Source organism: Vulpes vulpes, chromosome 2, assembly GCF_048418805.1.
Source record: "Vulpes vulpes isolate BD-2025 chromosome 2, VulVul3, whole genome shotgun sequence".
Classification (NCBI taxonomy): domain Eukaryota; kingdom Metazoa; phylum Chordata; class Mammalia; order Carnivora; family Canidae; genus Vulpes; species Vulpes vulpes.
Genome location: NC_132781.1, coordinates 136,017,135 through 136,038,833, shown reverse-complemented (window position 1 = coordinate 136,038,833; position 21,699 = coordinate 136,017,135). Strand labels below are relative to the sequence as shown.

At 44.4% G+C, this 21,699-nt stretch overlaps 1 protein-coding gene and 1 long non-coding RNA gene across 2 annotated transcripts in view; one reads left to right on the top strand and one right to left on the bottom strand.

Annotated features, from left to right (window-relative positions):
* The window catches only part of MAST4 (microtubule associated serine/threonine kinase family member 4), a gene marked incomplete at its 3' end in the record, with an annotated part of 472,864 nt that overhangs the window by 252,544 nt on the left and 198,621 nt on the right, over positions 1-21,699 (bottom strand). The gene's annotated exons all lie outside the window — the stretch shown is intronic.
* Positions 12,756-18,101, top strand: LOC140597959 (uncharacterized). The gene is made up of 2 exons (XR_012000037.1): positions 12,756-12,964; positions 16,382-18,101. It is a non-coding gene; the product is annotated as an uncharacterized lncRNA (long non-coding RNA).

The following is a 21,699-nucleotide window of genomic DNA, read 5'->3' as shown; positions in this document are numbered from 1 at the left end:
GGGTCTGCTGGTCTTGGCTCCTGGCTCCAGGTTTCTATAGATCAGTTCCAGGAGAGCTTGTTCTGGGACCCAGTGGCTACTCAGGGCACATTCTTCTTACAGAAAATCAGCAAAGAGCAGGATGGCAAATCCAAATGCACAAGCTTATTTCAAGCCTCTGCTGGTGACAAATCTACTCACAGCTCATTGGCCCCAGCAAGTCACAAAGCTGAGCCCAAAGCCAACTGAAGGCAAGTACCTCTGTCCACCATGAAGCCATGAGGCCTGGTCAGGGGAGGGAATGTATATGGAGGAGTGAAAAATTAGAATAATTGGGGGTGCCTGAGTGGCTCAGTGGTTGAGCATCTGCCTTCGTCTCAGGTCATGATCCTGGGGTCCTGGGATCAAGTGCCGCATCAGGCTCCCTGCAGGGAGCCTGTTTCTCCCTCTGCCTGTGTCTCTGTTTCTGTGTGTCTCTCATGAATAAATAAATGACATCTTTTAAAAAAATAAGGTAGTAATTGTATCCATCACACTAACCAAATTTGATTTCTATTTACCCTATCTTTCAGGTGGATTGATCAGTAGTTAATGGGAAAAGAATCTGAGCCCAATAATTTATATTTAAATAAGCTTAAAATTTTTTTTAGATTTTTTAAAAAACTTATTAGAGAGAGAGAGAGTACAAGCAGGGGGAGAGGCAGAGGGAGAAGCAGGCTCCCCACTGAGCAGGGAGCCTGATGTGGGGCTCAATGTCAGGACCCAGAGATCATGACCTGAGCTGAAGGCAGACACCGAGCCATGTGAGCCACCCAGGCGCCCCTATATTTAAAGTTTTAATGCAAAAGTGTAAATAGTCAAATCAACATTATTCCACCTTCACCTTCAGAACAACGTTAAAATTGAAAGAATAGCACTTGATCGGATGAGCACTGGGTGTTATACTATATGTTGGCATGGAAGGGGAGGAGGGCGGGCGGTGGGGGTGAATGGGTGACGGGCACTGAGGGGGGCACTTGACGGGATGAGCACTGGGTGTTATTCTGTATGTTGGCAAATCGAACACCAATAAAAAATAAATTTATTATTTAAAAAAATACTATATGTTGGCAAATTGAATTTAAATTTTAAAACTGTAAAAAAAAAACCTGAAAGACTAAGATAACTGGAAAATACAAAAATGCCACTGTCTCATTAGGAAAAAATACCATTATGATGAAAATCCTATAAAATGAATTTCTACATGTAGCTAGCCAATATCTAACTATGAGCACTAGGCTAAAACAATCCATTAAAAATACCTAATGTTTTCTACAATCATTTTGTGCTCATTGTAATACATGCTACCTTTAACTCCCGAGATGGTTCAGTTTTTTATCAATGTGATTTAATGTCTTTGTGTATACATACGCAAATTGGCAACAGGGTGTCGGAAAATTGATAAGATTGTACACATGCCATCTGTCTTTCCTGGTTGTATCCCCTATCTTCAGTGACAGATATTCCCTTCAAAGGGAACAAAAATCTTGGCTGAATTTGACGTACTCGCACTCAGGTTTTAAATTCACTCACTGTTTCATGCAATATGGTACCAACCTCATCATCTTCATTTAAGAATGAATTGCTGTTTCCATTACAGCCTCTAGTTTGAGATGTTTCATTTTGCCTTTTCAAGATTGTATTGAAATGAGACTTGTAGGCAAGTTGTCAAAGTTGGAAGCAATCTGCAAAAACACACATGCGCACACGCACAAAAACACACACACAAAACCCCTATCTCTTCAAAATCGGATACGTTATTTTCAAGACCTGACACTAAAGCATAAAACGACTTTGCTCCTTACATAATTGTAACCAGCCTGCAAGATTAAGTATTAAAATACACATAATAGTAATTCTTGAAAGCTATTGTAGCAGAAATCTATTAGTCCGTGAGAAATTGCACTCTTATTATGCATAACGCAGTTCGATTAATTATTTAAAGCAGATGACTTCAGAATCTATAACTGGCCTTGACCTCTCTGTGGAAGCAGGTCTCAACCCCATACATCCAGCTGCTTTCTCACATACCTACGAGGTGCTTCCACCGGCTTCCACAGGCGCTTCCACCACCATATGCACACAGCTAGTCATCTTCTCACCATCCAGACCATTCTTATTTCTGGCCTCTAGCTGTTGCTGCACCTACCATCTGAAACCTAGCTTTCACCTGCAGCTCCTCCCAGCTCCTTCCCTGGCCACCCCAACAGGTCACCGTGCCTTAAATGTACTGAGCTGCCTCTTCTCAACACTTGCAGCCACAGCCTTGGGGCAGCAGTGGCACTGCTCACCTGCCCACTCCTAGCCTTCTAGCTGTTCCCAGCCCCTTCCCGGGCACTCTCCATTCACGAGTGACGACAGCTGACAGCTGGTACAAGATCATTGTGACCTGCTTAGAATCTTTCGGCGGCTTCCTATTGTTGGACAGCACCGTCCAGGTCCCTCAGCAAGGCGTGGCTCCTCGGCCTCCAGCTGGTCACTGCCTCCCTCTCCCAGGCACCACCTATAGCTCCTGCCAAAGGGAGGGGCACCTCCCAGGGCCACCCTGGCTTGGCACGGCGCAGCTGCTTCTCCGGCCTGGCACACCCTTCATGGCTCACCCAAGCCTGGTCATCCCTTGCCGCCAGGCAACAATATCCCCACCTGCACAAAGCCTCTGGCACCGCACCCGCGCCCCCTGCACTGTGACAGACGCGGGACCCCACCCCGGCTCTGTGTCTCCCCCACCATGCGAGAAGCCCCCCCTCACCAGTGCTATAAACCTAAGACACAATACTCAGTCATCTGACACCCACCTAGTCAAAATATGCTGCTGATGTTACTATTATATGTTTATTGCAAGAAAGGCAAAGAGGGGGCACCTGGGTGGCTCAGTCCGTTAAGCACCTGCCTTCGGCTCAGGTCAGGATCCCACCGTCCTGGGACTGAGTCCTGCATTGGGCACCCTACTTGGTGGGGAACCGGCTCCTCTCTCTCCCACTCCCCCTGCTTGTGTGCACCCCCTCCCTGTCTGTCAAAATAAGTAAAAATCAAAGAAGAAGAAAGAAGAAGAAAGAAGAAAGGCAAAGAACGGACTTCTATCCTTGGCTGCCCGAATCGAAAGCATCTGTGTTCACAATCAAAGAGTAGCAAATGTTTTGAGGACTCGAGCAAGGGCACTATGGGAAAGTATCTACAATAAGAGCTTCCAAACCCCAGGTTTTGTTAGCACTAGCATTTAGGATAACGCTTCAAGGGACAAAGCTACGGTCTTATGGTGCCTTTGAGGTGGTTTCTAGATGTAAACCACACGGCACATGCCAGCAATTTTAAAAAATGTAAAAATGGAACTGGACAGGGGCACCTGGGTGCCTCAGTCGGTTAAGCATCTGCCTTCGGCTCAGGTCATGATCCCAGGGTCCTGGGATCGAACCCCTTGTTGGACTCCCTACTCAGCAAGGAGTCTGCTTCTCCCTCTCCCTCTGCCACTCCCCCTGGTTGTGCTGTCAAATAAATAAATAAATAAATAAATAAATAAATAAATAAATAAATCTTTTTTTAAAAAATGGAACTGGACACCAGCAGTACCCCGGATCCTTTCAGGTTAATGGTCTAGGATTGCTTCCAGCCTAATAACTGCCCGCTGAAGGGGGGTTTGTTAATGGCTTGAGCTATCACATTACTAATATTGCTATTAGAGAGTCAAGAAACAAATATGAGGAGTACACGTCCACTTCCGACTACCTCTCCATAAAAACAAACCCACGTCTCACTAGAAGAAAGGAGGCCAAAGCTGCCACAGACCTTTTCAAGGTTGTTTCAACTTTGTTCTCTCCATTTGGAGATGGAGAAGTAGGAAGTCCCATGACTCTGGGTTCCTTGGGCAAGTAATCCCCCAGGAGCAGTGGGTTTCAAGCCTGGCTACACCAGTGAGAGATCGTAATTTAATCCATGTGGATGCATCTAGGCCTCAGGTTTTAGAGGCTCTTCGGGGGTGGGGGTGGGGGGGTCAAAAGGACATCCTCAGTTGAACCACTGTCCTAAGGTTTGGAACTATGCATCACATTAGAACTGATTAACCTTCCTCAATTTCATAAAGATGCAATATAGAAAACCATCTTTAAGAGCTTTTCATTGATCTTAGTTAGTGGTATAAAACTTTCTTTAGACAATAGAGCAAAAAAATAAATAAAAAGGGCCCCAAGTCCCACTTTTGACTGATTATACATGTTTATTTTATTTTTTTATACATGTTTATTATAGAATAGTTACAAAAAAAATTCTTAGATCCCACCAGGATACAGTTAACCCTTTGTGCATTTTCTTCCTGTTATTTTACATGAAGAAAAAACAGGTTCTTAATACATGTTAGACATGAGTTAGTTCTTTGGTTTCTTTCCACCACCCCCAACGTCTCATCTCAGCCTCATACAGACTAATGTGTGTGTATACGCTACACAGTTTTATAGACTTATACACACGTTACATAGACAGTTTCCTTTTTTCCCTTCTCATTATTATTGTCAGTTTTTCCTCCATCGTGAAACATTTGTCAAAAGCATGATTTTAATGGCGACACTGGCTTCTAATTCTAACATGCGTGTCTCTGAAATCATTTGCCAACCTCCTTGCTTTTGGTTACTCCCAAGACAAACACATGATTTCTAAGACATTTTAAAAAGCTTTACCGTTGCTCATAATTTACTTTAAATTTAAGTTTCGGGCAGCCCTGGTGGCGCAGCGGTTTAGCGCCGCCCGCAGCCCAGGGCATGATCCTGGAGACCCGGGATCGAGTCCCATGTTAGGCTCCCTGCATGGAGCCTGCTTCTCCCTCTGCCTGTGTCTCTGCCTCTCTCTCTCTCTGCATCTCTATGAAAAGTCTTAAAAAAAAAATAAATTTAAGTTTCAAGTAAAACCAAACACCCTGGTATCCACAATAATATGATTGGTGGCTGCATGCATATTGATCTCTAAGTTCATGTAATTCACAGTTTTTATAGTTTACCCAGTTTATTGATTAGCTGGTCTTTCAGTCGTCTTCTAAAAATATTCTTTAAATGATATCACTGCTTTAAGTGCAATATTATCAAATCTTCAGGCCTCATCTACTTTGAAAAACTTTTTCAGGTAACTCAGGTTTGTTTTTTTGTTTGTTTGTTTGTTTTTTGTTCTTTTTAAAGATGTAACACATAATGCCACACAACTCCTCAAAGAGGGAACTAAGAACCCCAGAGTGGAGAAGTGGTGGCTACATTAACCTCAAAACTTATTGCAGCTGAGTATGAAACTGTTCTGATCATCTGAAACCAAAAAAAGGGGAGGGAGGGGGCCAGATAGTGCCAGCTCTCACGATCTGTTTCAAAGGAGCCAACTGGTTCACCTGGAAAGGAAGGACGTCTGTGAGTAGTGGACACTAAGCTAATTTAGCATTGCGGGCCTAATGCGAGAGACAATGCAGATCACAAGGGACAGGGCTTCGAGGGGAGTTGTACAGAAAGTGCAGAGCTGAGCAATCACAGCTATTTCTTGGAGCAACTCTAAGAGCCAAGGCCATGATGTGAAGTTGTAACTCTGTCAAAGAGTTTCCAGGGGAGCGGAGATGACAGTCAGACTGTGACAGAGCAGACCTCGGGGAAGCCAGGGGATGAATGGCAAGAGATCTCTTGGGATATTCCTCTCACCACCTTACTTCTCTGAGCCAGGATCTGAGCAGAGCAATTCAAAAATGAGACTGCTTGCAGGACTTCCCCAGTGCAGGTGTCTTGCATTATTGATTCAAAGGAGACCCATGCCCTTCAGACACTAACGTGGAAGGGGGAGGAACATTTTCTCAAGAGGATCCAGAGCCTGCCTAGAAAGACATCATCATGCATTAGTGGGAAAGGGTTGGAGGGCCAGGGCTTTTCACCAAAGAGCAGCTCTGAAATCTGTTCAAATGCTTGAACTCATTTCAGGCTCCAGAGATCTGCACTATGAAAACTGAATGTTGACCATGGCTGGCAAAATGCTGCCAAAAAGAGCAAGGAGGGGTTTCAACACATGCTCCTTATATGACATACTGTGTGGGCTTCCATGGCCCACCCAGACCCGCTCCCCACCATGCCCTAGGCCTTGCAGTCGGCCTGCACAGACAATCTGGACAATCCGTAAGGGCTCCCTTGCTCCTCCGGATTCTGACCGGGTTTTGCCGATGGGAAGCACCAATAAGAGTTCAGAAAGATGGAGGAAAATAAGGTTGTGTGGCCCCTGGGCACCTCCCTACAGAATCACAATGGGCCTGCGCCTAAGCTTCACCTTAGGCACCTGTCACCTGCCTTCTCTGTCTGGACATTCTGCAACTGCTCCGTCCCTCGCTCCTGCAGGCCTAGTGAAGACAATGGCTCCCCATGGTCCTAGCCGCTGGCTCTGCACCATGCCTTCCACTTACCCCACACCCAGCCTAAGCTGTTTACACCTTCCCTTTCATTAAACTCTCTTCAAATTATCCGATTTACACACGCCATCTTTTTAGCGCCCAGACCCGGGCTGATAGCCACATGGAACTATTTAAAATCAGGCTATGCAAGGCTCTGTGGCAATACAGAGGCAAGTGTACTTGGGTTAACTTAGTAAGTGCCATGTGCCAGATACAGTGCCTACACAATTTACAACCCCCTCCAGTCTTCAAAGACCTGATTATTTCTCTTTCACAGATGTGGTTAAGCAATTTGTCTAAAGTTACGGAGCTATGCATGGTCACTGAACACACATATCCTACTCTAAAACCATGAATCTTCAATGGGTTTATCATTTCAGTGTCAGATGTTCAAATAATTTTGCAACAATGCATCACGCCCCACGATTAGGTGTGCAAATAAAATAGATGATGACCACCATAAAATCCAGAATGGACTGCAGTCATTACAGAAAATTTCATCAAAGAATGAGAATTTACTGTGATCTCTAATGAGCAGCAAGAATTTGGGCAACATAAGGCAAGAACCTTTCAGGTAAAGGGAATCTATGATATCTGGAGAAGGGGTGATAGGATAGGGTTTTGGAAGACAAACACAGTTGGCAATGAAATGAAAAAAGTAGGGGCACCTGGGCTGCTCAGTTAAGCATCTGCCTCCGGCTCAGGCCATGATCCCGGGATCCTGGGATCGAGCCCCATGTTGGCCTCCCTGCTCAGCGGGGAGTCTGCTTCTCCCTCTGCTCTTCCCCCTTGCTCACAATCTCTCTCTCTCTCTCTCTCAAATAAAGAAATAAAAGCTTAAAAAAAAAAAAAGAAACCAAAATAGTGGCTAAACTAAAAAGAGTAGGATAGGTTTTAACTCTATCCAGCAGTAGATAGTAAGTCACAGGGGAGTTTTAACCCATGGAGTTGGTGTGCGGATCCAGGCTGACAACCAGCATGGATTGGAGGAGGGCCTAGACACAAAGAGATACCAAACATTTCAGAAATGCAGAGGGAAAGAGAGTAGCCCTAGACATTGGACATATTTTTATGGTAGAATGATTAGGGCTTGGGGACGGGAGGCAACAGATGGAGAAATCAAAGGTGGGAATGAGATGACTTGAAGAATTAGTCTTTCCTTGACAAATGCAGAGATGACAATTTTCCGGTTTATCAGCTGTATCAGAGGATAAGAAGGTGCAAAACGGGAGCCAGTATTCAAATTTGTTTATTTTACACTGCTACCAAAAGGTGTTAAGAAAAAACAATTCATTTTTTTTAAAGATTTTATTTATTTATTCCTGAGAGACACAGAGAGAGAGAGAGAGAGAGGCAGAGACACAGGCAGAGAGAGAAGCAGGCTCCGCACAGGGAGCCCGATGTGGGACTCGATCCCGGGTCTCCAGGATCACGCCCTGGGCCGAAGGGAGGTGCTCAACCGCTGAGCCACCCAGGTGTCTCAAGAAAAAACAACTCTGGGATCCCTGGGTGGCGCAGCGGTTTGGCACCTGCCTTTGGCCCAGGGCGCGATCCTGGAGACCTGGGATCGGATCCCACGTTGGGCTCCCGGTGCATGGAGCCTGCTTCTGTCTCTGCCTCTGCCTGTGTCTCTGCCTCTCTCTCTCTCTGTGTGACTATCATAAATAAATTTTAAAAAAAAAGAAAAGAAAAGAAAAAACAACTCTTTGAGCACAAAATAGAAATTTGAGGGAAAATAAGATTGTGAGGGCATCCCACCCTTGTCCTCTGTGAACCAGGAAATGCAACTTGTTATTGCCGTCTCAGAGACAAAAACTGAACACATTCAAGAGCCTAGAAACTCCACTTCGGGTATGGCCACACCTGGTCTCGTCCATTAGGTACTCGTAACTACCAAAAGTTCTTTTACCATTGGGGTGCCTGCCGGGGGTGGGAGGGGGGCAGTCAGTTAAGAGTCCTACTCTTGTTACCGGCTCAGGGCATGATCTCAGGGCCGCAGGAGCGAGCCCCGCACCAGGCTCCATGCCCAGGGGGGTACTGCTTAGGAGTCTCTCTCTCTCCCCTGCCCTTCCTCTTGCATGTGCTCTATTGAAAAAAAAAAAAAAAAGGAAAGAGAAAAGAATTTTTAAAAAAGTTCATTTACCATCTTCATTCCTCTTGTCCCCAAAAACCCGCTTTGTGTCCCTGAAACCTTTGAAGAACAAAAGAACCTTATGCCAAGGTATTATTATCATGACTTTTTTCTTCTTTTTTTAAGATTTCATTTATTTATCCCTGAGAGAGATACAGAGAGAAAGAGAGGCAGAGACACAGGCAGAGGGAGAAGCAGGCTCCATGCAGGGAGCCCGACGTGGGACTCAATCCCGGGACCCCAGGATCATGCCCTGGGCCAAAGGCAGCACTAAACTGCTGAGCCCCCCTGGCTGCCCTTATCATGACTTTTTATTATCAATCCTCTCACTACGGTTCTTCCCTGTAACTACACGGGATCTTCGAATGAGTGAGAACAGAGTAAGAGCCCCACACAATGATACTGAGACAGAATTTAGGGGTCCAGGGTAAACACACCCAGCATCACTTTAAAGTTGACAGAGAACCAAAGGGTCCTCCGGCTTCTCCGCTCACTAACATTGAACCCAAGACGACAGCCACTGGAGAACCGGAGCCTAGACCAGAGTACGGTCAGCTTTCTGTCGTCGTTTCAGTTAAGGCTGGGAGACAGAAGTCAGGTGTAAGGGAAAGCAAACAAGACAAAACACACCAGTCTGCATGTCTAAATTCAAAAGATCTAGTCGTTGGCTGCGTCACAGAGGGGAAAAAATTCAACCTTCCAGCTGCATGTGAGGGTCTGAAAGTGGAATGAAATGGTAAAAGGAAACTGCGGAAGAGGGAAAAGCAAATGGACAAGACGGGAACCCTACGACAATGCTGGGAGCCATGGTACCCGGGGTTGGGACACTTGCCTTAACACACATACAGTGTGAACATGTAACGAAATCACCGGAACAATCAACCTCCCTGACATTCACAAAATACGATCGTGTGCAAGGAATATTAGCCCCGAAAGGAGCCAGTTATCCTCTGATGAATGAGACCTGTCTAAAAATTCCAATCACCCCACGTCCAAGGTCCACCAAGCCCATCCAGCCGTCAGAATTTCCCATGTTTTGATATCCTATCTGAAAAGTTTCCCAGGTTCTAACAGTGGGAGTCAGTGGGGTCTCTCTCTCTCTCTCTGTCTCTCTCTCGTTCTCATTTCAAAGGCAGTGACTGAAATGCCATCAGTAGTACTGGACATATTAATACACAGAAAAGAAGGAAAAGTGCATTTAAGACAAGCCACCCCATTGTGTGACCCTTCCATGGGGTAGTCCTGCCTCGAGAAATTACACGTTCTGATTAAAAAATTTCGCCAAGACCCCGTTTTAAAAAAAACCACTAGTAATCCTGTGTTGGAAGAGCCAGAGGCACTGAAGCCTAAAGTAGGTTCTAAACCGATACTGCATTATTTCACGCTAAACACATACCACGCTATTAGAGAATCACATTTTGGGGAATTAGAATATCTGTGTTTTCCAGGTTTTTGACTAGGCTCTTTGTTACTTAAAAAACTGGTCTGTGCCATACACACAGGTTGGCACGCCAACCTGACTCTTGCTAGTATATAAAATCCCGCAGGCCTGTCAAGACGATCCCTGTAAATAAGTAACGTGTACTGTCTGTCCTGCTAAGTCTTGTAACTTAAAAACAAACTCAAATGGCGTACATGGAGCAACGATGTCACTACGTCACCTTGCTAGGTACGACACGTTATATATAAAGAACAAAAAGTATCCCTTGCTTTTCGACCACACAGTATTTATTGAGTGCCTACTACAGGCCAGTGTGTTTATTATGGAGCCATTCACTTTTAAAGACCCTCATTTATACCTATCTCCTCCTTAGGACACTCACACTAAATTAAAAATGTGCATTTAAAAAAATAAAAATAAAAATGTGCATTTTATGGAAAAATACACAGACACGGAGGACTGGTTCAAGGTGACCTCACAGACAGGCAGTCGGAATCCTGAGTACGAAACTCACACGTCTCAGACCAGCTTCACTACCATGGATGTGCCTCATTCCCAGGTTGGGAGGTTCCAAAAAGTGCAAATCTGAAAAGTAACTTAATTCTTCAACTCACTAGGTGGCGTCACTCCCGCCAACTCCACAGTGACACCTTTTGTCCTACAGCTAAAAGTACTCAGATTTTGTATTTTGCACGTCGATTCCTTGTACAGGAATTTCTTGAAACAGCTCCCCTGTGTCAGAGGCCTCTTTTTGAAAAAGAAAAAAAAAAAGAAGAAGAAGAATAGATACAAAAGGAATGAAAGGAAAGCTTCATGTGGGCCAAAGTCAAGTTATGAACTTTTAGACACTTTGATGCTGTTATTGCTCGCAGAGGGAAGACCTCTATCTCATTCGCGACACAGCAGATGCTCTTTGTCACTGTGCGGTCGGTCGGTCGTGGCAGCTGTAGGAAAAGTATTCTAAGTACGAGGACGGTCTAGGACTCTAAGTACTGTATGCACGAGGTGCGCTTCCTTTGTTCCGTTGCAAATGTTTTAGATGGAAAGTAACTCCGGTGATTTAAATAACCACGGTCATTACGGATCTCTGAAATTAAAAGTTGCAGGAGATCCCCACCCCTCAAGAGCACCATATGTTTCAACCACCCGTGTCCTCATGTATTGTATTGAGACTATATACCCAGAAAGAAACCACAAGAAGGGAGTTCCCTATCAAATATACATTAAACAATGGTCTAAAATGCAAAAAAGGAAAGACTTAGCAGAACTGCCCCTTCTGGATAAGCTGAACCACCAGGGAGCTTAACAGTTTATCATCTTCTTAACAAAGAGACTTTTTTCCATATTTAACCACGGACCCCAAAGAGGATGTGGAGCCACAACAAACAGCTGTGCATTACCAGAACTTTATAGATGTGATGAAAACAAAGAGGAGGAAATCCACGGCCGTGACTAACCACACTGTACATTCAAAACAATGACCACAGTGAAAATCATTGAAGAGGCAGCCTGTTTACTTAGGTGGGGAACAATACATGACATTTGACCCCAATTTCTTTAACCCCTCTTCTGTTTACCTGCAAATCATCCTTTAATTCGCCCACAATATCATAAGATGAATAGTAATAGTATTAGTAACGGACACTTAGAACAAAAAAAGCAGACGACTGGACCAGCGGGGAGTCGAAGCCTATTATCGACTATCTGAAAGCATTTCTCAATGTGCTATATAATCTGTACTGTCGAGCATGCATTTGAAAATTTTCCCCCCAAAATAATGAATGAGAGTTTAACAATGGCTAAATCGTTAGAGTCTTCCAGGAAAAAAAAAAAAAAAAAACCTCACACACAGGAAAAGGATTCATCAAAGAGTTAAACATACTAATTTTGAACATACTTATGTTCTGGCTTCCTTAAACTTACAAACTGCTAAGCAGATGTTTTTTTTTTTTCTTTAAGTTGTCTGATTTGCCAAGTTTTAACTTGGAATACATTTGTACTCTGAAGTCAGAGTAATTTAATTAGGGAAGCTTGGGCACAGAACTGAAGGCAGTAAGATGGGGATCTTTCCCCCATCACAACACAAACAACTGACAGCCAACTTTGATTGAGCTGCCAGCAGAAACTTTCGTCTCCCCGACAGATGAAAACTCTCGGCAGCTGCACACATCTGCAAGACCCTCAGACAGATGCTGCTGCCCCTTGCAGCTTGATCCCGGCCACAACACTGGGGCCCGTGTTCCCAGAACCGGACGGAGTTGCCACCCTCGGCCAGACTTCCCAGACACTTGACAGCACGCCAGGGCGGCTCATCAGCTGTCACCGCCAGCCACGGTTTCACTATTCTTGAACAACCAGCAGAAAAAACAAGGCTCCAAGTAGCCAACGAAAAGTCCCACCTATTGTCTCTGACAAAAGAGCCCTCTGCCCGCCGAACCCTGTGAGGTGTCCCCGAGCCCTGGAACTAGAGGCGTGGTGCATCACGGTGCCCGGGGGAGACCGTGCACATTATCCGCGCCCAGTAAAGGAATGACAAGGGAACTTTGACAGCCTCCCCGGCCGGCCACTGGGGATGCTACCTTTCGAGAACGGAAGGATCTCCTACCTGGAGCCCTCTTCGTCTTAGGATGCTGGACTCATCCATGTCCCCCTCCGCTTTCTCTGAGCCGCGCCAGCGGCCGGCCCTGCTGCGCTACCTCTACTTGGGCACGCTAATTCGGAGCCGGCAGCTGCCGAACACTTACATCACGCCCTAGCTGATTGGAGCCCCTGAGTCAGCTGGTCCCGCTTAGTTATGCACTCCAGCAACTTCGGCGATAGCGGCCGCTTGCAGTTCCCGAGCCAGAGCGCAGCAAGTGGGCTCAGGTACCTAATGCACTGAGCCGGGCGGAGCCGGGAGGAGGTGGCCCCGCGGGCGGGCTGGAAACGCTGGGATCCCTGTTCTTCCTTCTTCAAAATGCTGGCTCCGGCATTCTGGACGGTAAATGGCTTTGGGAGGGAGGGAGCTCCGGGTCGAGCCCCTCGTGAAAGCAACCAGAAGGTCAGAGTGGCTAAGTAAATCAGTGGGGATAGACACCTCTGTAAAAGGCAGCCAGCGACTGGGCCAGTGAGAAACTAGGGCACAGCTGGTCGGCCAAGGAGCACCACCCAAGCCTCCCGCTCACCTCTTCTGATGGCATCAAAGGAAAAAAAAAAATGTAGCAGAACACGCACGCTGCCTGAAACCCTGCAAACAGAGGGCTCCGGGTGGCTGCCCTTCCAGCCTCAGCAGAGCACTTGCTACCTCCCTACCTCCCGGTGTGAAAGCCAATTCATTTACATAAATACCTTGCCAGGAGACTCCTGGCCCGAAGATAGAAACATTTCACATATGAATGTCCCTCCTGATAGTAACTTAGTTTGGTTGATACCTGACCAAAATGTAGAAAGGCAGAAGAAGTCATAAGAGCCATCATTAGTTGGAATATTAACCTATTTCCAGTCTATAAGCAGCTAAAAAAAAAAAAAGATTCCCATCATGTGCAATTTCACAGTCTGTTACAGCTTGTTTACTCTGCTCATCCTCATCTTATTTCAAATTCGAAGCAACCAGGAGATGAATATTAAGTTTTCATTACTGGCCTGGCACAGTAGTAACAATATACAATGCTGCCAATTTATAATAAATTATTCCTCCCCCCTCCGATTTCTAAAGATATTTAAATTGAGATTATTATACTTTGCTTCTGAGGATGCGGGATTCTAGGAATACCTGCAATCTGTCAGAACACCCCCACTTCCCTCACTCCCTCCATTAGACAGCCTCTTGAAAGAAAGGAGGTCAGGAATATTTTTTTCCAAAAATCCACATTTCCCGGGTTTTACCGAATCCAGATATCTCATTTCTAAACGTGGGAGGAGGGGGTGAAAGTGTCTAGAGGTTCCTTCCCCATCCACCTGCTATTACACTCGCTTTTCTGTCTCTTTCTGGCTGTCAACGTACTATTAGGAGTGCCATCAATTGATTAGATTATGTCATTAAAAATAGCTTGGGGATTTATGGGTCTAACCACTGAGGAAAATTGATTGCATTTTATGTTCTCAAACAGTCTTTGCATATATCTTCAGACACCCAAAGAGAAACCTTGTCAAGAAATAGCACCACTAGCAGAGGCACTGGCGGAGAAGGGTATTAGGGTGTTCTTGCACTTAGGTGTACTCCTCTGACACGACTTAAGAAAACCCCAGGGAGTTCTCTGTTTTCTCTCTCTCATATTCTCTCTCTCTCTCTCTCTCATGTGCAGAAGTAGTACAATTTCTAAAAGAAACAGCACCTAAGTGATCACTGTGCAAGCCAGAAGGTACCAACAAATTCTGGTACAAATGACCATCTATAAAACAATTTTCTAAAAAACCGTACGCGTCTGTTTACATGGAAGGACAAAACAAGAACAAAACCAAAACTAAAAAGGAAACAACCCAAAGAAAAAGTCTCAGAGCCCAGGGAGTAAGGCCGGCGTGCCACCTGTGGGGGATCTGCAAAGCTGGTGGAGAGAGATACCCATTCGTGACAGGCCCACCTGTACTTTCATCTTTTCCTTCAAGGAAAACAAAAGGTGTGACAGTTGTTGACCTTCCTCCCTCAAGTCACCTTCCTGAGGGAGAAGCAGAAACAATTGCCTGAAATTTGACGTGCCATCTTAGACAAAGTGCCTTGGCAGCAGGTGAGAATATATTTACCAACTCAGACTATCACTGTCCTCTGCACACAGAAGCAGAAGGAAGCCCTAGCTGGTTTTAGGCAAAGAAAAAAAAAATCATGACCTAAGAAGCTGAATTTTCAGAAGCAAAAGCCAAGCATGGTGTCCTCACACATGCTTATGCTCTGAATACTGGGATCCTCATTGTGCTGGTCAGTACCCTCAGTCTGAGGGTACCAAGTGTTCAATGCAAACAAAGAAGGGAAAAGATTTTTCCTGGGACACTTGCCTGGGTAGCTCAGTGGCTGAGCATCTGCCTTCGGCTCAGGTTGTGATCTCAGGTCCAAAGATCGAGTCCCACATCGGGCTCCCTGCATGGAGCCTGCTTCTCCCTCTGCCTGTGTCTCTGCCTCTCTCTTTGGGTCGCTCACGAATAAATAAAATGTTTTTTTAAAAAAGAAAAACAAAGAAAAGATTTTTCCCCTTGAAATAAAAATAATAGTTGCCAGGAGGGGAAAAAAAAAATAAGAAAAAAAGGGAGTGTCCAGAAGTACCTTTTCTGTGACCAATCGGGTAAGCAAGTTGGAAATGCTATCTCAAGACATTTCGAGGACACACTGTCAAAAAGTCAAGTGATGTGTATCCCAGATAAGTGGACTCTATGCATCCCCCCCACTGTGGCAGCTAGGGATGTTTGGTGGGTGGGAGCGATAAAAAGGAATTTGGTTAAGGGGCAAAGTATGTTTCTTAACAAAAGAATATTTTGAGATAAAAATCCAGTTTAGTATTCAACCATTAACTAAGTCTAAGATGAAGATTATGACCATTGCAGCATCAAATCTAGTTTGAAAAAATATCGATTACCTGTCAAAATGCATCACTTTGAGAAGTGATACATACGTTTTAAAGAAATAAAACCAGCCAGAGGCAAAAACATTTGGGACAAAAATGAAAGGCTGCTGAAAAATAACATCAAGCAATAATGACTTAGCAGAGGGAATAGTAAAAGGAAATTGCTACATTTACCCTTTGCTACATATTTTCTCATCAAGATAAGCCATGTGTTAAAATGCAATAAAAACTTCAAATGACGACACTATTCACAGGTAATAATTAGGACCTAGCCTAATTTCCGTTAATAAAGTCATTTTTTCCTGCGATTTTATACCGTCGTGGAATATGTTCACAATATTATGAGTCAAATCAAAAAATACCAACCTCAATGTTTAATGCTGTTGCGTGTGTATTCAAATAAAATTTCTTAGGCTCTGTCATTAATTGTAATCTAAAGCCAGGGGCTTCATGGTACTTAAAAAAAAAGTATTTGTATGAATACACCCCACGCATACCCTATCACAGGCATAGTTTACAAGGACACTCAAAATCCATCGACATTATAATAGGATAAAATTTAAATTTTAATCATTATTACAATAAATGGCTCACCAACAAAAACAATTCTAAATCCTGAGAAAAATGGGGGTGGGGGTGGAGGCAGAGGAAGCATTTGGTTACATATATTTTTAACAAAGGGGTAGACTGACATTTTGTCATCACTGTCCATGGTAATGTTTGGTGTAAGGATACAGGTCTGCCATCTGATTTACCTGGTCAGGTTTTTTGTTTGTTTGACAAATTTAAGAAGTGACGTCTCTTCACTAGTTCCATCTTGGTTATCCTAACAGAAACATTCATTCTGATTAACCCCCTCTCTTCAGGAACTGAATGTTCACTGAGGACTGTGAAGAGTTTCTTAAAAACCAAAATTCGGGGAAGTTTCCAGACTTAACCTCGCCCACCGCACCCCACTGACCTAAACCACTTCCTACCAGCAGCTCTCAGCCTGTGGCTCCTGGACCACCCACCTACAAGCCAAGGGAGCCCTGGTGAGTGGGGATTGTGAGAATGGTTTCCTGACCAAGGAGGTCTCTCCCTTCACAACAGCCACAGCAGAAGAACAGCGCTGCTACCCATCCCACATCCCACCAGCAAGAGTTGCCAGATGCTCTGAATGTAATTTCTAGTACCATCAACACAATCCATCATAAGATTGTCCCATTGTGTTTTTTTATACACATATGGCAGCGATCACTACTTCCGCTTCTGCAAAGTGGACCTACAAGCCACAAGATGCATTAACTACCATATCCTGGTTGTTACTCTCAAACAACAGATCAAAAATTCAGGTGTCTTTTATTTATTTATTAAGATTTTATTTATTTATTCATAAGAGACACAGAGAGAGACACAAAGAGAGAGGCAGAGACAGGGGCAGAGAGAGAAGCAGTCCCCATGCAGGGAACCCGATGTGGGACTTGATCCTGGGTCTCCAGGATCACGCCCTGAGCCAAAGGCAGATACTCAACCTCTGAGCCACCCAGGTGCCCCTCATATGTCTTTTATTTATGTTCATTGACCAGATAAGTCTATGTGGCCAAGTGGATAAATCTTCCATTCACTGTTCGATGACTTCTTCCATGTGTAAGATCAATGCCAATGGCTACAGGATGTGTTGTATTTAAGAAAAGGTAATATGGAGATCATAGAAACTTACAAAGGAAACAGAGACCATTCCAAGGAACATACCTAAGCATCCATTACTGGGAAGGTAACCAGACTGCAATGTGAGTGCTAAAGAGAACCCAGGATGCCAATGACCAATGCAGCTGTGAGATCTGTTCAAAAATACAAATTTCCGTATTTACACTTAAATTCCTCCTCGGTTTTTGCACTTTATTTTCTTCCATGTTTTACTTCTAAGTAATTAATAGCCAGCATTTATTGACCACACACACTATGTGCCAATCCCTGTTCTAAGCACTCCATATGGTTCATCTCATTCAATCCTCACACTAACTCTATGAATTAGACTTGATCCCCATTTTACAGACGAGGAAATTGGCATTTAGAGAAGTCAGCTGACTTCCTAAGACCACACAGTCAAGGAAAGGCAGTCTGGGATATCAACTCTTCCCGGCTGACTCTCCAATTTTAGTTGCTAACCACCCTACTGTCTGTTAGGCTTTACGCCAAGGAGGAAAAAGTGCTTTCAAGGTGAAGGGAACACAGGAAAGGTGTCAGGCATTTTTAGCTCCTAAGGAAAAAAATGACCATGTTCTAAGTTGTCGGTCATCAAACACACCAAAGAGAGCATGAGGAATTCCAGATTCCGTGGGCCCTGTGTCTTCAAAGAGCAAAGGAGCAGGGTCTCTATTGCTTTAGGACAGAAGCTAGAGGCTCCCCTGGGGACTCAGGAGGAGAAGGAGGGTGGCCAGAGACCATTTACACAGTATGACCTCTACTTTCTTCTCAGCTGTCTCTGGGCCTCCAGGGACTCCTGAGTGTCAATAAATGACCTTTCTGGCTGCTCTGAAACAATCCGATTCTAAATAAAGTGTCATTCCTTTTTTTTTTTTTTTTTTTTTTTTTTACAAACATGTAGATCCCACAAAACCAAAGGTGCCCTTTTCAGTCGCTGTGCCAGACATGCTACACCTCCCCGTTCACCTGTGGGGACATTGGACAGCTCCTCATTTCCTAACCTAATACTCCTCATCTTTTCTGGAATTTACCGCTCTAGGCACTCATTCAATAGCTCTTGCCTTTCAGGTACAATGACTCAGGCTAAGGCTTTGAACCCTGTTCTCAACAGCACGGAGAACCTCCCCTCATTCCCCAGAAGTCATAACTCTCCAGTGTCTTTAGAAGAGAGCACCCTGCCAGACAGCTATCCCTGTCCAGGCTCTGCCAAAGAGGAACCCGGTAGCTTGGGGCAAGTCTGTCAACTTCCTTGAGCTTTGGTTTCGATGACATAAAACTCAAGTTTGACTATGGATTTCATCAGGAAGCTGGGGAAAAGAAGGAGGCCACTTGCTGGGAAATTGAGAAACTGATCTCACTGCCCTACAGGTGAGAACAGACCACTCTGGACACCTACTCCGTCCCTCCTGGCCCCATAGCCACATCTGTACACTCTCCTTCCTCTTCCATTATCTTGCAGGCCCTATTAGCCCCCAGAGTATCTACATCACACACCACTCAGGCATTTTCTGGCTTCAAGGCTCCTTTCACCAGGAACACGTGAGAGAGAAGACCATTGCTTCTCATCACTGTCCTCCCAGGTCAGAAAGCAGTGAGCATGCTGACACCCGGGGTGGGCTAGAGCATGGGGGCCTAAACACACCCCGGTCCCCATGCCAACTCTGAAAACAGGTGACATATTTGGCTCCAGCTGACATTCATCTTCATTCCTGCCTGATATTAATACTGTAACATGAAAATACTGCTGTCCAAAGTTATTACTGGCTCATTTTAGAAATATTTGTTACTCATTAAAGTAACATACAAGTGAACCAGACATGTATCACCCACGCCACCAATGCGCAAAAGTAAAAAGATACCTGGGTACAGGTTCTGTGCTCTTTGAAGTCCCAGGAGACATTACACTCAGGAGGCCACACCAAAACCATCAATGACCTTATCCTGAATTTTAAAACAGCCATTTGAAATTTTAAAATAAAGCTCTAATCTCTAAGGTCAACGAAAGTAACAAAATAGTTCAAACTGCAGGTCTTTTTCTCCCCCAAAGAAAAATTTTCAAACCTGTCAGGAAAAGGACTAAAAACAAAGGACAGCTGCCTGCCTTCCAGAGAAAGATGAAATTTTTCCTACTCAAAGGAAAAGGGAGGGATCTAACACCTTCCCACTGACAATACACCAAAGTCTGAATTTATCCAAAGAGTAGCATTTTCTAAAACACATGTTTCATTTAGCAGAAATTGCAGGTGGGGGTCAGTAGCAAGCATATGCCTATGAAATATGCTGCATCCCACGCTTCCTGCATTTAGCTCCATTTTCCATCATGCCTGTTATCCTGAAGACTTCTTAAATGTATGCGATCGGTGATTTCTACAATGTAACATGCATGATTTCGCTTGAGGCTTTTCACCAGAAAGCTATATTGTCTTGACGTTTGCATCACCTTTTTTTTATCTAATTATTTCTGGCATATTACCCATCAAATCACTACTGACAATATGACAGGAATCATGGTATTGAAAAAATTACATCCTAGGAGGAAATAATAAAATATAAATCACATACATAATTTTCTTTTGAACATTTTAACAATGACATCCTCATATACATATGAAATATAGCAGACTATCCCCATAAATGCCCTAACATCAATCACAGCGGGGAAAATATTCTCTAGTTTGCGAACACACGGATCCAACAAAATATAGCATTTCTAATAAAACTGGGTAATACAACTTCATTTTTTTCATACGAGAGCATTTATGAAGATCTGACAATTGGAAATGGCTCCAATATATTTTTTTCAATTATGTCCCTTCATCTCTAAATGATACACAGCTAGCACTGGGATCGTGAGCTAGTAGTTAGTGAACTCCTGTATTTCATATTAATAGATAGATCAAGATCAGAGGTAGATGAGTGAAGTGACATTGGCGGTCCTGCCACTACAGGATGCCTATCAACGGCATGAGCTTTTAGGAACGAGTAAGCCGATATGTATGAGGTAGGTGGGAACACTCCTGGTATCAACTAAATATTTTATGAGCTTCCAAAAAAAAGCAGACAGTCCTAAAACCATTCCTAAAGTGAATAGAGATGCCAAGAGATAAAAGATGAAGGTAATTTTTAAGAGTTTTGAAATGCATCGCCTATACTCCAACTACACACATTACAGCAGCACTTTCAGACTACACACGTATTAAACTCTTTTTTTAATCTCACACTGACAGGAAGCCAAGTTCTAGGTTAAGTGGACTGGTAACTAGCTGACGTTCTTTAAAAAGTAAGCATGGGCGACGGGGGGTGGGGGGGAGGTTCTGGAAAATCTTCTTGGGAGAAAAACTGAGCTAGTCACCTTGGAATTTAAAACCTGATTGTCCAAAGACAGCATGCGAAATAAAATGAGGATGGGATTGCACACCTGAAGGAGTCAGGCGTGCCTTCAACGTATATATGTCTACACTGACATGCATACAATACAGACGTGGAGAACCGTGCGCAGGCTGTTTTAAACCCTACCATCGTGTCTAGAGCCTTAATCCACCTTGAGACCCCAGTGTACGCAAATTCTTCTGAGGTTTTGGCTGGGAACCTCTTTTAGATCTCGTCTGCATTATGTACACAGAGTCAAGCACCTGGGTGGCTCCTCCACAAATACCAAGGAGCCAAATAAGCCCACAAGGTACATACAAGAGGGATTTTTAAAAAAACAGCTTGGCCTGTTTCAGGCAAGCAAACCTAAGTCATACAGCGCCCTCCAAACCTGCAACTCGGCTGATCCCCGTGGATAGTTGCCCTTTCCTGCTGGCACCCTGCACTGACATGTCATTCAATTCGGAAGGGAAGAGAAATCCATCCTTCTTGGAGAACGGCGGGCAGGCCTCCTTGGGACTCCACCGTGTACACGGCAACGTGATCGAACACAGCTCCCCCACGGCATGAACCCCGACTTCCAGCTTCCCTTAAATGCGCTCTGCACAGAAGCACAGAATGTGCTCCAGAGCCGACCTCATTAATCCTCATCACTTCCCCGTAAAGTAGCGAGGCAAGAGAATCGGCCAATTTACCAACAAGCAACGTAAGGCAAGGAGGTTAAAAGAAAAGCCCAAGGTCATGAAAACAGGAAAAAAAAAAAAAACAAAACAGAAAAAAAAAACAAAACGAGGAAACAAAAGAATTCAGGCTTCTGGGGCAGTGCCCAGACCAGCCTTGTTCCAAAATACCTCCCCCCTTCCTCCTCTGCCTTCACCATCCGCCCCACCAAGTCTTCAGCTGGAATTCAAGGGAAAGGGTTCCCCGGCCAAATAGACATACACACAGATAAAGAGCTAATGTGTGCACACCCACCATACATACGCCTACACGAGGAGAAAGAGAAGCACCCAATGAAGGTCAGACCAAGGATAAATGCTTTAGGGAGATGTCACATTAAGTCATCACTGCCTGATGACACAACAGTAATGTCTGTCTAGTTCAGCAAAACGAAGTAAAAAAGACT